This window comes from Artemia sp. Qi Xiang Cuo, chromosome 3, assembly GCF_049724085.1.
Source record: "Artemia sp. Qi Xiang Cuo chromosome 3, ASM4972408v1, whole genome shotgun sequence".
Lineage (NCBI taxonomy): Eukaryota > Metazoa > Arthropoda > Branchiopoda > Anostraca > Artemiidae > Artemia > Artemia sp. Qi Xiang Cuo.
In genome coordinates, this window is record NC_142796.1 from 62,064,402 (window position 1) to 62,081,461 (window position 17,060).

Genomic DNA, 17,060 nt, shown 5'->3' on the forward strand with positions numbered 1-17,060 from the left:
GACGTCAGGAAAGCGTTCGATACGTCTAGCCACGAGGAGATTCTACAGTCCATGACCAATTTTCACGAATTCCTGAGAAAGATAGTAGAAAGCTTCCTTTCAAAACGGAAGCAAAAAACAAGGTACAAAGGCGAACTGTCAGACTCTACAGACCTTACATGTGGAATTCCTCAAGGAACAAAAATAGGTCCGACCCTTTTCCTGTTGCTTTGCAACACGATAGCTAAATGGCACAGAGACAGAGCGAAGTTCGCAGACGACCTAACAATGATGCTGCTACAAAGACTGTGTGAAATCCTTAACCTAGAAGAAATGGTCGTGAAGCTCGAACGGGACTACCTAGAAAGAAAACTCAGCATCAACAGGACCAAGTCGGCAATAATGAGAATTTCCTTCTTAAAGCACAGCGTACCGGCCTTGCCTGACGTCGGCATACCGGCAGTTCACAAAATGAAGATCCTGGGTGTTATCTTCAATGATAAACTGACTTGGGATGACCACTTAAATCACTTGCTGTCCCAGGCTATGCCTCTGCTTAGGTCACTGACAAAGCTACGTCGCTTTCAACTCAGCAAAAATGCCCTGGTCACCTACTATAGGAGCCACATGCGACCAATCCTAGAATATGCCTGCCCTGTCTGGCATCCTGGTCTCACAAAAGAGCAGAGCAATAAGCTCGAAACAATTCAAAAGAGAGCCTTGCGCATCATTCTAGGAGACAGCCAATTGCCCTATGAGGAATGTCTGGCGAAGCTAGAACTCACAACACTTGAACAAAGAAGACACGAGCTCCTCATGAGCTTTGGCCAGTCCATCTTGACTTCCCCCAAACACCGCGACCTTCTCCCACCTGATATCAGACAAGATAACCGACCAAAGACCCGCCACACAAACCAACTACAACCAAGCAATCCAAGTGCCACGAAACGCTACAAAAATTCATTCCGACAATACTTCACTGAAAATTACAACAAATAGTTTTCATAACTTTTTTGTAAATGCGACTATTTATCCGTTTTGTGATATTTCGTATTAAATTATCTATCCATCTAAAGGTGAGATACATTCATTGGTTTGGCTCATGACGATAGAGTAGTTCCAAAAAATAAGTTTTAACAGTACACTTAGTCACTCGCATAGAGATTGAATAAGAGCTTGGACTAGATTCTGCAAAATATTGCGCTGAGGTTTCGCTGCTAACCCAAAGACAGGCTAAGTTTTAGGATGAACTTTTTCGCAATGGATAAATATCACTGATCATTGAGATTATGTTTTGATACTGTTCTTTGTTTTCAAGGTTAATATTTGTGGTGTATGGTCATTCATTCGATTTATAGTACACTGAAATCCAGAATTCTTTTTAAGACACTCTTCAATTCAAAATCAACGAAAACGGTCCGCCATTTATCCGTGAATTTTTACGCCATTACCCGAAAAGCTTACTCTTTCACATTGGCTAAGTAGGGCTATGCCATGGTCAACGAAAAATGCAAACTTGATTCTGATTGGTGGTTAATTTTTAGCCCGACTTTGCATTTTTATGTTCATTAGTTTACGTTACGGAATGGCAACCTGAAACAACTTTAAAGCCTAAGTTATGCTTAATCGTAAAGAGTGGGGGGGGGGATTGAAAGCGTAGCAGCTCTCTGTTATTTGGAATAATTTTTGTTGTTGTTTTTTCACGAGAAAAAAAAACATGTTTTGTACATAAATTAACAACTGCATGGTACTTGTTAATTATACGAAACACACCAAAGAAGTGAAGTTAGGCCCTAATCAAATATACTAAAACAAGATTAAAATACATTACTATAGTAACAAAGTTATGGGAACTACAGCGGAAAATTATGGAAAGCAGGCCGCCCAGAACCCATTATATTAAATACCTAACCTAATTAAAATACAAATTTTATATATTGAATATCTAATTAAAATATACCTACAACGTTGTTTTTCCACTGAGCCTAAGCTAATTGTCTCCGAATACAGATAGCTAAGCCGGTTTTTGTCAAATCTTGCAGATAAAAATTCTTGAGTGCGTTCCGTATAATTAACAAGTACCGACTACATTATAACCTACTCAATGAAGAAACGCACAATCGCGAGGAAAATGTTCTTTTCGTAACTGCAAGATCCTTGTAAGACTTATTTATACCCTAAATCAAATAGTCATTTCGTGATGTTTTGGCCGTATAACATTGCAAACCAATTTGAGCCAAAACTACCTCTCCGTGGCAACAAACGGAGAAAAGCTGCATTTTATTGAGGCCGACATTTTTACTATAGCGACTTAGAAAAGGAACTAGAATAAAATGTTTTCATTTGAATGAACCCTCTCTATATTTTCTAAGGCTTGGTTAATACGAAAACCTCTAGAAAAAAAAGACCGCCAAAAATACTTTGAGGGTTCGTCTGAACTGCCAAAAGTGATTTCGTCTGAAGTACCGAAAAAAAAAGTTTCCTGGTTATACTTTTCCGACTTTTACAGGGTGATTTTACCCGATTACCTTGACATTGGAGCAATTTTTTTTATTCCTCCCAGCCCCTCTTTCCCTATTCAGTTGAGCACAAGATAGTACAATCAAATCCTTTAAACCCACAAATTTATTTTCTGCTATAAGAAATGAGCTGCCGGATCCTAGGCACCCATCATTAATACTGAGTCTAGATATAAATGAATATAAATCTAGATATAAATCTAGATACAAACGAAGGATGGTTGGGGGATAAATTGCCCCCCTCCTCCCTAGATTGATTGAAATAAATTATCTTGGAATAGTATTTATCTTTAATAATCCTTCTTTTTGTATGGGCCTGTAGGCCAAACGACTATTACCCATGATTATAGACTGATTGGCATTATTAGAATTTCATATCGACATCAGTTTTAACCTTCTTAGGACCAAAGTTACTGCTTTGTCACACGAAATCGAAAAAACAACCCCTCGCTGCAGTACGATCTCTTATTACTTAAATTGAACAAGAACTCACTGTTCCCATTCAATTGAGATCCCTCAATTTTTTTCCGGATACCGGTTTGATTTGGTGAGAACTCGAAAAAAAAACACTGCCCGTTGCTCCCAAGAACAATATGAAATTTCAGGTTTTCATAGGCAGCGCAATCGCACTGCCTAAGTAAAGAACGATGTTGACACAAGGGCTCATTCAATTGGAAATTGGAGTGGCTTGTCCATTCCAAATGGAAGGAGTTGTCGTAGAAACTTCGAAAAGGGCTCATTCGATTGGAAATTGGAATGGCTAGTGCCCTTTTTAATAGTCGAAAGTGATTGGAAGGCAACTAAGACTCCTTCCATGCCCACCATTTCCCGAAGCAGATCCAATCAAAATTTTGAGATAGCCATTTTGTTCAGCGTAGCTGACTTCCAGATAGAAAATATGTTTTTGAGGAGGTCACTCCCCCACACCCCTCAGGGTAAGGGTTTTAAGTTATACCCTGGGGGCATATAAGAACGATGTTGGCACAATGTATTATTTATTAGTTTTTTTCCTTTAGACCAGGGCACTTCGTATCGAAGAATTTGTCGCAGAAACTTCAAAAAGGGTTCATTCAATTGGAAATCGGAGTGGTCTGTGTCCTTTTAAATAGTTGAAAGTGACTGGAAGGCAACTGACACCCCTTCCACGCCCACCATTTCCCGAAACACATCCAATCAAAATTTTGAGATAGCCATTTTGTTCAGCATAGTTGATTTCCACATAGAAATTATGTTTTTGAGGAGGATACTCCCCCAAAGCCCTCAGGACAAGGGTTGTAAGCTATGCCCTGGGGTTATATAAGATTTTTATAGAAAGCTATGTTATAGAAACTTCAAAAAAGGCTCATTGGATTGGAAATTCAAAGGGCTAGTTCCCTTTTTAATAGTCGAAAGTGACGGGAGGGCAACTAACCCCCCTCTCACGCCCACCTTTCCTCCAAACACATCCAATCAAATTTTTGAGATAGCCCTTTTGTTCAACGTAGTTGAAAGTTCTGGAAATTAGGTCTTTTAGGATGACAACCCCCACAGCGCTCAGGACAAGGTCTATCAGTTATGCCCTGGTAGCGATTAAGATCTTTATAGACAGTATTGTCGTAGAATCACTAAAAAGGATTCGTTTGATTGGAAATTGAAAGGGCTAGAAGCCTTTTTAATAGTCAAAAGTAATTGGAGGGCAACTAACACCCCTTCCACGCCCACCATTTCCCGAAAAACATTCAATCAAAGTTTAGAGATAGCCATTTTGTTCAACGTAGTTGAAAGTTCTGGAAATTATGTATTTAAAGATGACAAACCCCTCAGAGCCCCCAGGGCAAAGATTGTAAGTTATGCCGTGTGGGCATATAAGGTTTTTATAGAAAGAGTTGTCGTAAAACTTCAAAAGGGATTCATTCAATTGGAAATTGAGAGGGCTAGTGCCCTTTTTAATAGTCGAAAGTGATTGGAGGGTAACTAACCCCCTCTCACGCCCACCATTCCTCAAAACACATCCAATCAAAATTTTCAGATAGCCATTTTGTTCAACGTAGTAGAAAGTTTTGAAAATTAGCTCTTTGAGGGTGACGAACCCCCAGTCATTAGAACAAGAAGTTCAAGCTCCGTTCTGGGGGCATATTAGGTTTTTATTGAAAGTGTTGTCGTAAACACCTCGCAAGGGCACATTCGACAGGAAATTGAAAGGGCTAGTGCCATTTTTAATAGTTGGAAGTGATTGAAGAGCGACTAACGCTCTCCCCTCAGCCACCATGTTACCAGCCCCATCCAATCAAAATTTTGAGACAGTTATTTTGTTTAACACAACTAAAAGTTTGGGAAATTAGGTCTTAGAGATTGACGACAACTCTCACTGTCCTTAGGGCACAGATTTTAATTTATGCCCTGGGGGCAGATAAGATGTTTATAGAACGCATTGTCGTTGAAACTCAAAAATGGCTCATTCGATTGGAATCGAAAGGCCTAATGCCCTTTTTAATAGCCGAAAGTGATTGGAAGGCTTGACATTTTTACAATAAAGATCGATGTGGGTATAATGTATTATTTTTGTTGTTGTTGTTTAGACGTGGACACTTCGAATCGAAGGAGTTGTCGTAGTAACTTCGAAAAGGGCTGATTAGATTAAAAATAGAGAGGGCTGATGCCGTTTTCAATAGATGAAATTGACTGGACGGCAACTAATCCCCCTCCCACGCCCACCCTCCCATTTGTCCATTATGTTTAAAAACTAAATGTTGCCTTAAGATTAAATCAAAATGCACTGTGTTAATGCTAATTCCCAATAAGGCATCTCAGCAGTGTCCCAAGAACGACTGAAGGTATTATGTTCAAATTTTCGGGGCTACTTTTGCTCTTAAAATTTAACCAAATCAAAATAGCATATCCAAGCTATCAAAGAAAGTTAACAGATTTTTTTGTGAATGGTATCAAGTTTTCCATTTCCGGTCAACTAGAGGAGGTATGAAACTGAATTAAACACTACTATTTGTGTCCAGATTTTAAAAGGGTGTATGTTGTTAAAAAGTGCTGAAAATTTTTCTCCAGCATACAATAAGCAGGCCAAACTATAAAGTCTTAAAAAAACAAAAAGATTTAAAGTGTTATTCTCTTTTTCCTTGAAAAGACTATGTAAATATAAAACAAACAGAAATTAAATAAAAAAAACTCTTTCCACAAAATAAGTTTTTCAAAGGAAAGTAAAGAACTCCATTAAACAAAAAATGAGCAAAAATAAAATCAAATAATCTACCAAGCGTGAAACTACCACAAATCATCATAAATGAACAAATGAATCCCAAAACAAATAAAAATTACAATAAATAAGAGTCTAAACTCAAAACGAGCACAACTTAACATTAGATGTGCTCAAAACCCCTATGCCTTTCCATGGCCACAACGCAATTTGCTCTTTACTGAAAAAAACGCAAATGAATGTGCATTGTCAGTTTAATATACCTATACTGATATTTAGTAATCAAAGTGTTAATATTATTTGATTTATTAAAGTTATAAAAGTAAAAACATTTATATTTTTTCAGTAAAGTGCAAATTATGCTCTGGCCCTGGGAAGGCTTGGGGGTTTTGAGCCCAACTTATGTTAATTTCTGCTCGTTTTGAGTTTGAATCGGTTTTTTATTGTAATTTCTGTTCGTTTTCGGTTTCATTTATTTATCGATGCTGACTTGTGGTAGTTTTATGCTTGGTAGATTATTTGATTTTATTTTTGCTCATTTTTTGTTCAATGGAGTTCTTTACTTTTCTTTGAAAAACTTATTTTGTGGAAAAAGTTTGTTTTTAATTAATATTAGATAAAGGGTAGAACCTTTTGTACAAGGGTTGTTAGACATGTAGAAATTAACAGTACCATTTCCATCAAGATTGCGTCACTTTTTCGGTCATTCTCCTTCCCTTTTCTACAGTTACGCAACCAAAAACCAGTAAAAAAATCTTAAATGTTTATGTTACTTTCTTCAATCGTGGCTACATGAAATACATAATACAGCTGTAGAAAACATAGGCAATAAGCATAGAGGTATACCTTTGTCACCCCCCCCTCTCCCTGAGATAGCATGATTTTTATATTTCCCCACAAGTTGACATAGTTCAGAAATAATTCACTGGAGAAATGGAGAAGAACAGGTGGATTATACGTAGCAAGTATGAACGAAAAATAATTTCTTATGTTTCGGCATTTTCGAGGAAGTGGGAGCCCAAATTCCAGCACCAACAGCACTAAAACCTCAGAGAAGCTAGAAAAGGGTCTCAATTCGTCACTGCATAGGACCGAGCATAGAGAAAAGCGAGTAAAAAAATGACAAGAAAGTACTCTTTTGTAGCAAGTCTCCCCAACTTTTCACGTTATATGTTGAACCAGAGTGGACTGCCGTCTGAACGCACAGATACTATTTTCATTTTTTGGGGGGTTTAATATCGATTAATTTCTCTAAATTCGGAGAAGACTAAAAAAAAAAGCATGCTATAGACTACATCATTTTCAAGAAACATTTGTCGTTTGACACAAGTTTTATTATTAGTTAAAATTATAGGAGACACGTCCTCCATCCACCAATAACACCCTGCCCAAGACTATAACAAATGAAGCGTGCAACCAGCCAAGCATTCGATTTATTATTAATTCACAACATTTCAAAAAATTCTGAACAGTTAACAACTTCTTAAGATTTAAATGAGCTGGGTTCCAACAAGAGGCCGCACTCTAAGCGAACTCGAACACACGGAAGGTTAAGGGACACATAGGGGTGGGTGGTCTTGTACCACAGAAGTAAAACTGACAGCATGCTTGAAAGTGGAGGGGAAAACATTTTTTGTAGACTAAAGAAAGACCGTACACATCCCCTCGATACGGAATGTATCACAAGCCTGTTCAGCCTACAGGTAATGCTTTAATTATCCCTGTTTCGACGCACCCGAACTTCAAGTCTTCGGGAAACATTAAAAAGATTACAATAGGCATAAATCCAGGTGAGGGTTAGCGCACTCCACCAAAAGTGTTAAATAAACTCTGACAAACTTACATCCGGGTGCTTGACAATCCTTCCTAGTAAGCCTATAAGGCTGATAAGTTGAAGAAGGATCGAAATGTCCATACATTGTCCTATCCATAGCCATCTTGTTCACAAACACTAAAAGAATGCCAATAAGCAAAGACTTTTTATCAGCCTACAGTCCTAATCTCCAAAGGCTAATTTTATATTCACTCTGTGTTTTGAAAACAAACAAGCCTAGGCAATAAGAAGGAAAAAACAACATGTAACCTGCCAAATAATATATAGGTAATCAGATGGGATAAATGAGAAGTTTGGCCTAATTATGTGAGCTTCAAGGTAGGCCTAGCATGGCCATAACCAAGAACGTATCAAAACAGAATTTATATTTTCTAGTAAAAAATTAGTCCGTCGAGAATTAGTCTGCGGGTATTCGAATTTTTAGCAAAGCCTAATTTCCGCTAAGAATAACCAGCGAAGCCAGCGTACAAAGGGGCAGGAAAAAACAATCTTCCACAACGATTCATCACAGGACCACCCATAAAAGGTATGGAGAAAATGTTTGAACCAAATTAGGGGTAAGTTCAGACACGCAGGCTGGTAAACAGTTTCCCATCCTGTAAAAACGGTTGCTTATCCCGGGAAAACCTGCTTTGGTCTTTTTTTTACAAATAAAAACAAGACCATAGTGACCACTTTTCAACCCTGTCTATGCAATTATCCTGTCTAAACATGAGGCTTAAAGTGTAGCCAGTTATTAATAATAATTTAAAATAAAAGTTTCCTAGACCTCCAGTGGAAGGATGAAACAGAAGATACATCTTTTAATAACCCTAAGAAATACTGACAAAATATCTTTTTAAAATGAAGAGTCCCTAGAACTTATGTTGATTTCAGGAAATCGTTAGGTGCCTTATCACAACCTACAATAATTTAAATTATTATGTCAAAATAATTTTAAGCTAGTGCAAAGTGCTTGTACAGTGTCCGAACAAAACCAAAAAAATTTAACCTTAAGGTAAGACCTTTAAGGCGATAGTAGGCTATAATTTATTTTCATTCTCCTAACTCGACTGCTTTCCGAGAAAACAAGAAGCGCAAGATTTAGAATTTAATATTTATCATTTTTACTTAGTAAAATATAACTTCTTTAATAACAAATCTAAATCATTTCAGTGGCACCAATTCCCGAAAATATGGGGGGGGCAGTTCATTTCTCGCAATCCAGGGGGATGTTTTTTGCTTTTTTTCAACGAAAATACAAAAAGGGTATTCTTCAATAAACATATTAAAAAAGTGTTTTTCGAAATCTAGGAAGGGTACTGTTCTATTAGCTGGGCAACACGCGAGATAGCCACTCGAGGAAAATAAAGCTCAGATAGCCATTACCCGGTAATTGCCTATCTGCCGCTGTATAACAAGGGGTTTCTCACTCCGTGAACTATATTTAAACTTTAGTTTTTGGGGTTTAGGGGGGGAAGGGGGAAAGGTACCTAGGTAAGGTTAGTCTACGTATTTAATATATGCTATGATTTACCCCTCCCCCCCCTTAATGTGTGAATATAGCTGTAATTTGTTTCTAAACTATTATATTTTTATCCTATTTTGTTTTATTTCATTAGCATTAACCAAACTTCACTTGTCGCGTGTTGCCCAGCTAATAGAACAGTACCCTAGGAAGGAGCAAATACCTCTCTTACCCTCTCCTCTAGTTGGTGCCACTGCATGATTTAAAAATTTCTCTAGAGAACTTTTTTAATAAAAAATTTTTTTACAAAACAAGATTCATATTAGGTTATATTTAACGAAAAATGGTTTTTAGTTAGTCTTGGCAATCTAGGGAAAAACCTAAAATAATATTTATATTTTTATTTAGTATAATATTATTCCTATCAATAGCCAGACAGTATGGTTTATATTTGCTTTAAAATATAAGAATAAAAATCCTTTTAAGTTTTGTTTAACGTAAACCAGTATTCACATCAGATTGTTATTATCTCAGAATAGCTTAATAAGACCTTAAAAATCTACAAACAAAGCTAAAAAAAGAAAACAACAAACCTTTTAAAAGCGAACTGTACCAACTACCACACAAAACTGAAGGTCATCACTTTAATAACAAACTTTGCATAATGCACCATGAGCGTCTGACTCTCATATGAGAAAACCGTCAGAAAAAAAACTGTCTCATCAAGCTGAATTTTCTTCAATCAAACAATTACTCGTCTTAAAAGACGTGAGATTTAAAAGCAGATGGCCAAACAAAAAACCAATGTGTTCCTGATTTTGCGACAATTCCTTATCAGAATTATTCAAAGTCCATTCCACTAAAAGTCAATTAATAAAAAAAATATGCATCAAATTGAGTAAAATATATCAAAACAAATATAGCCAAACCGTATATTACGGGGAGGAGAGAAAAGAGCCACAGTCAAACAGCTTTCACACTACGCAAATAATGTTTTACGATTTGTTAGGTTACGTTAAGTATAACCTTCCACACTTAAACAAGTCCTTTCACACTAGGCCGACAAAAAAAAATCCATAAAACCATCATAATCAGTGGCTTGTATCATCAAAATCCTCATAAGCAACCTATTCAAAAATTAGAAATATGGAACTGAGATGGGGATTCAAGCTTTGGCTAAGTGCCTACGACTTTCTAGGAAGCGTTTGTCAATTTGTTTTCAAAATTTATTAGTTATCCAGAAATTCCTGCGGTATTGAGAAATTGTTGCTGCGGTATTGAAATTTTCGGTAGCCTAACCAAAACTTACGTAACGTAAAATTGCAAGCAGAACTCAAGTCTACTTAGCACTGCCTGTGCTGCGGACAATTTGCTTCGTAAGATTATTTAACCTAACATAAAGTCTTAAGTCATCCAAGTTCGAAAGGTTTTACGGTGCAATGTGACAGAACCATTACTTTAAGAGGGGGAAGAAGCGAAATTCTCTTGCAGCGAACATTCAAAAGAAAAGTTTTCAAGTTGTAATTTCTTGACTCATCTGCAAAAAAAGGATGTTTCAAGAACAATTTCATAGGCAGCGCAAGCCCTGCCTAAGCACAAGAGCGAACATTTCGTATGGAAGGAGGTGTCATAGAAACTTCTGAGGGAGTTCATTCAATCGGAAATTGAAAGTTCTAGAGTCCTTTTTAAGAGTCAAAAGTGACTGAAGGGCAACCAGCCTCCCCCTCCCACGCCCGTGTTTGTTGCTCTCCCCCCAGAGACATTTGATCAAGATTTTGAGATAGCCATCATAATTGAAAGTCCCAATAGCTTCGCCTGTGAGAATGAAAAGATGTCAAAAGAGCGATTCAGAAATATCTTAGGAACAGCTTAGGGTATTGAGTTGAAACTTTCAGGGCATGATGAGGGGAATATTCATCTGATCAAAAGTCAATGTGTGCATACTACTATTCCTACTAACGCTGCTACGACTACTACTGCTACTACTACCAAGGCCGTATCCAGGAGAGGGGGGTTATGGGATTTGAGCCCTTCCCCCACCCAGAATGTTTGTCCGGCTCGTAAAAACAAAACAAAAATGATTATAAACCAATATTTGATGCGTTTTTTAAAGTTTTTTTTGTAACCCTTCCCCCCCCCCCCCAACAAAAAAACAGCAAGGGTACGCTCCTGACTACTACTACTACGGCTAAGGGTATTAAGATGAAAATTTCAGAGAATGTCGAGGGGGAAGTTGAACTGGGACAAAAAACCCTATATGCTTGCAGTTTTTTAAAAGGGCGCATCAGCAATATTTCAGGAACGTCTTAGAATACGAAGTTGAAACTTACAGGGTATGTTGAGAGGGGCGTTGAACTAATCAAAGGCACTATGCGAATACTACAGCTACTGCTGCTATTAGTACTGCTACTACCAATATTACTGCCACTATTACTACTAAGGCTAAGGGTATTGAGGTGAAAATTTCAAGCAATTTTGAGGGAATGTTGAACTAAACCAAAACACACTATGTGCATGCAGGTTGTGAAAAGGGCGTATCAACAATATGCCAGGAAGGGCGTAGGGAATTAAGTTAAAATTTTCTGGGCATGTTGAAAGGGATGTTGAACTAAACAAAAGGCAATATGTGAAATACAACTGACGTTAAGAATATTGCGGTGAAACTTTCAAGCAATATTTGAGGGGATGTCAAACTAAATCAAAACACAACACGTCCATACAGGTTGTCAAAAGAGCGTATCAGCAATATCTCAGGAGCGGCTTAGTGCATCAAGTTGATACTTTCAGTGGCATGATGAGGGAGGGTGATGTTGACCAAAATTAAATCGAATTATATACATGCGGGTTGTCAAAATGGTGTATCACCAATATCCCAGCAACGCCATAGTACGTTACTATTATTGATACTACTTCTACTATTGCTTATATTCATGTAATCAAAATAATTTAAAGGCATCCAAGTTATCAAAATGGCAAAGACGGGATATCTCGGGAAAGGAATCGGGCATTAAGTTGAAACTCAGGGAAAGTTGAGGGGTATGTACAACTAAATAAAAAGGCACTACGTGCACGCTGGTTGTCAAAATGACGGATGAGCAATAGGATGAGCAATATCTCAGGAATGACTGGGGGTATTAAGTTGAAACTTTCAGATTTACTACTACTAATACTGTTATTACTACTACGGAACTTAATAAAGAGATTTTAAGTACATCCAGGTTGTCAAAATGACACAGTTCCAATATCTAAGCAACGGAATAGGATGATAAATAGAAAATTCCAAGGAGAGTTAATGTAGATATAAAACTAAATCAAAAGGCACTTTGTGCATGCAGATTGTTAAAAGGGAGTATCAGTAATATCTCAGGAACGGCTGAGGGTATTAATTTGAAACTCTGCGCTACAACTATTACATATGCTGCTACTAAAACTACTGCTACTACTATTAAACTAGATCCAAAAGGTTTTAAGTGAATCTAGGTTGTTAAAATGGCGTAGTTACAATATTTTAGGAACAAAATAGGGTATTAAGTTTTAACCTTTAGGAAAAAATGAGAGGGTGATATAAAACTAAACCATAAGGTACTATCTGCATCCAGATTGTCAAAAGGGCGTATTTTAACACCCAGGATCAGATAGGGTTGTTACGGTGGAACTTTCAGAGCCTATTATTGGGGGTGTTGAGTTAAATCAACAGGCACTATGTGCATCCGAGTTTGTCATAAAAGCGTATTTGCGATAGATATCTCAGGGACGGCTAAAGGAAATAAGTTGAAACTTTCAGGAAATGATGAAGGGGGTGTTTAACTCAATATGATTGTTAAAAAGGCATATCGGCAATATCTTTGGAACGGCTAAGGGCTACAAAGTGAACATTTCAATTGATGTTGAGGTGGATGTTGAACAAAACCAACACAAAAAATATGTCTGCAGGTTGTCAAAAGGGTGTATCAACAACATCTCAGGAACGAAAAAGGGTATTAAATTGAAACTTCCAGGGCTACTACAACTACTACTACTACTGCTACAAAATAAATGGTTAATATAGACGTTTATTTTAATGCTTCATTTAACAAAGTTGATTCTCCTGATTCTACATAAAATGATCATTGGTGTATAATTGCGCATCAGCTACTATTAGGGAGGGACGGTGGATAATATTCTATGTAGGGGGGGGGGGGGGCAGACGGGTCAAGCATGGCATTTCAATGTCCAAATTGTCTAACTCTGCATGAACCTTCAGAAAAATACAGAAAGGGGTGGAAGTAAAAATTAGTGTCTCATGTGCCTTTATTCAGATTATGCCTAAATAAGGGTGCTGCGGGGTCATAGCACCCATCTTGTCATGAAAAAAAGTATTTCTGACATTTATTTAAAGCTTCACGTGACTGAATTGATTCGCTTGGTGTTTAATGAGCTCATATACAGTGATGTATAACAGCGCATCGAATCTTATGACGGAGGAGCAGTGGCTCATTGTGTAAGCGGGGTGGGATATGCCTCAAACAGTGCATTTTAATGCCCAAATTTACTAACACTTACTGAGCCTTCGGATAAATATAGAATAGGTTCTGGGAAGGAGGGTGGGGTGTAAAAATTGATATCTTATCCCACTTGATTCCTGGAAATATTTTTGGTATATGCCTTCATTATTGGAGTTTGGGAGAAGGGGTGATAGTGTTCCTCCCATTACGAAAATATTTTTTTGTGTAGCATTAGAGATTACATCAACATTCCTTAAGGCACAGAGGTTGAAAAGTGAAGACGAAGGATCATGAGCCTCTCCAGGAAAATTGTTGGGGAGAGGCGGGAGGTAGCAAGTGCAACCAGGAGTTTTGTTTTCAGCAAGTTTAGATGGTAATATTTCTCATTTCCTATTTATATACAATGTTTAATGTCTTATCATTTCCCAGGGATCTTTGCCTCCCCTCCCCCCCACTGGCGTTCATGGGAAACATCCTTGTAGAGTAGGTTTGTTCGAAGACTTTACCTTCAAAACCATGGAAATGATGACCCCATAAATAATTTTTGATATTCTTCCCTCTCTTAATAAATATTCGAGGGGCTTATTGCCAGGGGTGAATGTAATTCTCGATGCATTGTTTTGCAAATATTAAACGTAAGTGTAAAAAAAAGGATTTGGACGATAGAGTAGTAGAGCTCCTTTACGTTTAAGAGAGCCTTGAGTTATACACCTCGTCATTTCAGACTGTAAGTAAAGAGCAATCCTTATCAATAGAAACCGAAAACCTAAAAAGTTTCGATCACAACATATGCAACAAAATATATCATTCGTGCTGTTCTGAATACGCAAAGCGCATTAAATTGAAAGTTACTGGTTAAAAGCTATTATTCATGAAAATTGGCACAATTTTAGACACAAGAATTAAACAGTTTAATAATATATCTTGTTGCATATGTTGTAATCGTTTTCGCATGCTGACCAAAGGTCTGCGTTGCGCAGGTACCTGATTCAATGCCTTCGGCCGGGAGTACAATGCGTGGTTGGGGGGGGGGGAATCATCCGATGCTTTCCGTGCTCTCCCCTCCAGATTTCTCCAGGTACCCATTTAGAGCTGGGTCGACTCTGGCTGAGCTTACAGGGTCACACCATTGACCCCCATTCCAATCCAAATAACCAGCGACACCAGGACTCGAATCCCTGACCCCCTGAGGATTTCAAGTCCGGAGCGCTAACCACTCGGCTAGGACGGCTCATATGTTGTAATCGAAACTTTTTAATTTAAACTTTCCCAAAAAGGGGTGCCATTTAGATGGAAACTATGCAAGAAATTCTTCATATACGGGGAACCTAAAGACACTATCTGCAAAATGTGAAGTTTGGCCTTTTTGTTATGACATGAACGAATTATATATGAGTACCACAGTATAAAGATAATAGCAGTAATTTTACCACAGATAATTTCTGGCTCTTCATTCTCGGTGCGAACAAACAGCTCCTCCCACTTATTCTTGCATTAGCGCGTACAAACAGCCCCTCTCATTTGATCAGCCATCAGCGGTACAATTACCCTGGAACACGTATTTTGGCAGAAACTTTCTCAAAATGCCTTTGAAACCAACTTGAGACTTCGAAACCTACTTTTAATTCCTAAAAACATCGAATGATGACATTGCACTACTAATTACCGATTTTCATATATTGGAATAAATTTAAAATTAGTTTCTTCAAAATTTAGTGTTCCAACGTTGAAGCCAAGTTTCGCGTTCAAGAGAAATCTGACTTGTCTACCCGTGAAAAGAGCTAATGTCACTTATGTTTCTACGTTCTCTGGAGCACTCGCACCTCGGTTCCGGTTTCTATAATAGGTGAGATAGGGAAAGATCATACTGCCTATAATTTATATACCGTGATGAGTACACACACACACTTCATTTCAAAAAGTAAATATACTAAATGAGCTCTTAATCCCGAGGCATTGCTGTGAAAAAAATAAATAATAACTTACAGAATTGGGTTTGAGGGGTGGTAGCCCTCCTTCTATTTAGTGTAACCCTTGGTATACAATGAAAAACGAACAGGAATTAAACTTAAAAAACAATAATTTTTCTCAAATGAAAGTGAAGAGCGACACCACAACTTAAGACGAACAAGAATCATGCCGTAGCCTATATGAGGCGGACTGCCCCCTTTTGAATCTGAAGTTTGACTTGTTGTCCTAATTCTTCAAAAGCAATAGCCGTTAATATAGAATAAGAAGAATGTCTAAAACACAATAAAACTTTAGCCGAAATAGTGGGGGATAAGAAGGGGACAGTTCACCTCACATAAGGAATAATTCCTCTTCTTTTCAAGTCTAAATTTCGCACTTTACTTATATTTGAGAAAGCTTCTCAAGTTTTTTATACACATTTAAAGTGCTTTCATTTAATACCATTAAATCAGCCTATTCATTGAAAAACTACCCGTCCAAAATTTTCCGGAGGTTTTCATGCGTGTGAGCTGGAGCTGCCTCAACATAAATTCTGGCAAGATCTGCGTCTATGCATGGAAGTTTAGCTAGAAATCCTGAGCGGCACTTAAGGAGAATCACTCATCCGGCCGACCTGGCAAACTGGAGGCGTCCTTGGGTATTAACGGGAGCTGCCTTGAAATAGATTTCCACCAAGACCCACGTCTAGGCATGAAAGCCTAGCCAGACATCCTATGCGCCATTAGCCAGACATGGGAACAATGCTTAGGAGAAAGGCCGAATACCCTCTATTAGTCCAGAATTACAGCTGGGAAATGATCTGAAGTCTTTTGGAACTCTTTGGCCGTGACCAAGTCAGCCTATACACACGGGGAATACAACATTGATGTAACGACGTGAGCAGCTTTTTATTTTTATTCCAAAAATATATGGTTCATTAACTTTTTTGTTACTCATCAAAAGCTACAAGCCTGAGAAAATTTGTCTGATGTTCCAAAAAGGGTAAAACACCCTTAAGAAGTCAAAGATTTTAATGAAAATCATACCATCAGATTCAGCATATGAAAAAGCCCTGTTGTACTTGTAGGGGTTTCAACCTCCTACAAACAAAAATTTAAAAATTTTCTATTTTTTGCCAAAGAAAGATCACGGATGTGTGTTTATTTGTTTTATTTTCTCTAGAGACGATCATATCAAACTAAGAGTCCTATAAGATTGGGAGACGAATCATTCAAACAGAAATTAAAAGTTCTAGCTCCCTATTTAAGTGACCAAAAAGATTGGAAGGCATCTAGGCTAACTCCCACGCCACTTTCTTCCCCAAAGACATCTCCCTCGCTCTTTACGCTAAATTTGACTCTTTGTCCCGATTCTTTAAGAACGGTTTCTGAAACACAAGGACCATTGAATTTGAATGAGGAGTATTTTTAAAGAACTTTCCTACTTTAGCATAAAGAGTGAGAGATAAGGAAGGGGAAGCCCCCCTCATATACGGAATAAGTTCTATTCGTTTTAAGTTTTAATCTGGTTACTTTTTATTTTTCTATTATTATTATTATTTGATCGCATAGAAAAGCCTTGAAAATCTACATCGTCAACAAAACTATATTCTCATTAGTCAGATTTTGTTCTTCAATTTCACGGGCTCGACTTCAGCAGA

The 17,060-nt window shown here is 37.7% G+C and overlaps 1 long non-coding RNA gene across 1 annotated transcript in view; it reads right to left on the reverse strand.

Annotated features, from left to right (window-relative positions):
• LOC148954381 (uncharacterized) overlaps window positions 1–17,060 on the reverse strand; it is a 92,830-nt gene that overhangs the window by 54,851 nt on the left and 20,919 nt on the right. Inside the window, exon 2 of the long non-coding RNA XR_016141507.1 lies at window positions 7,529–7,636. This is a non-coding gene — a long non-coding RNA (uncharacterized LOC148954381). The remainder of the gene's footprint in view (window positions 1–7,528; window positions 7,637–17,060) is intronic.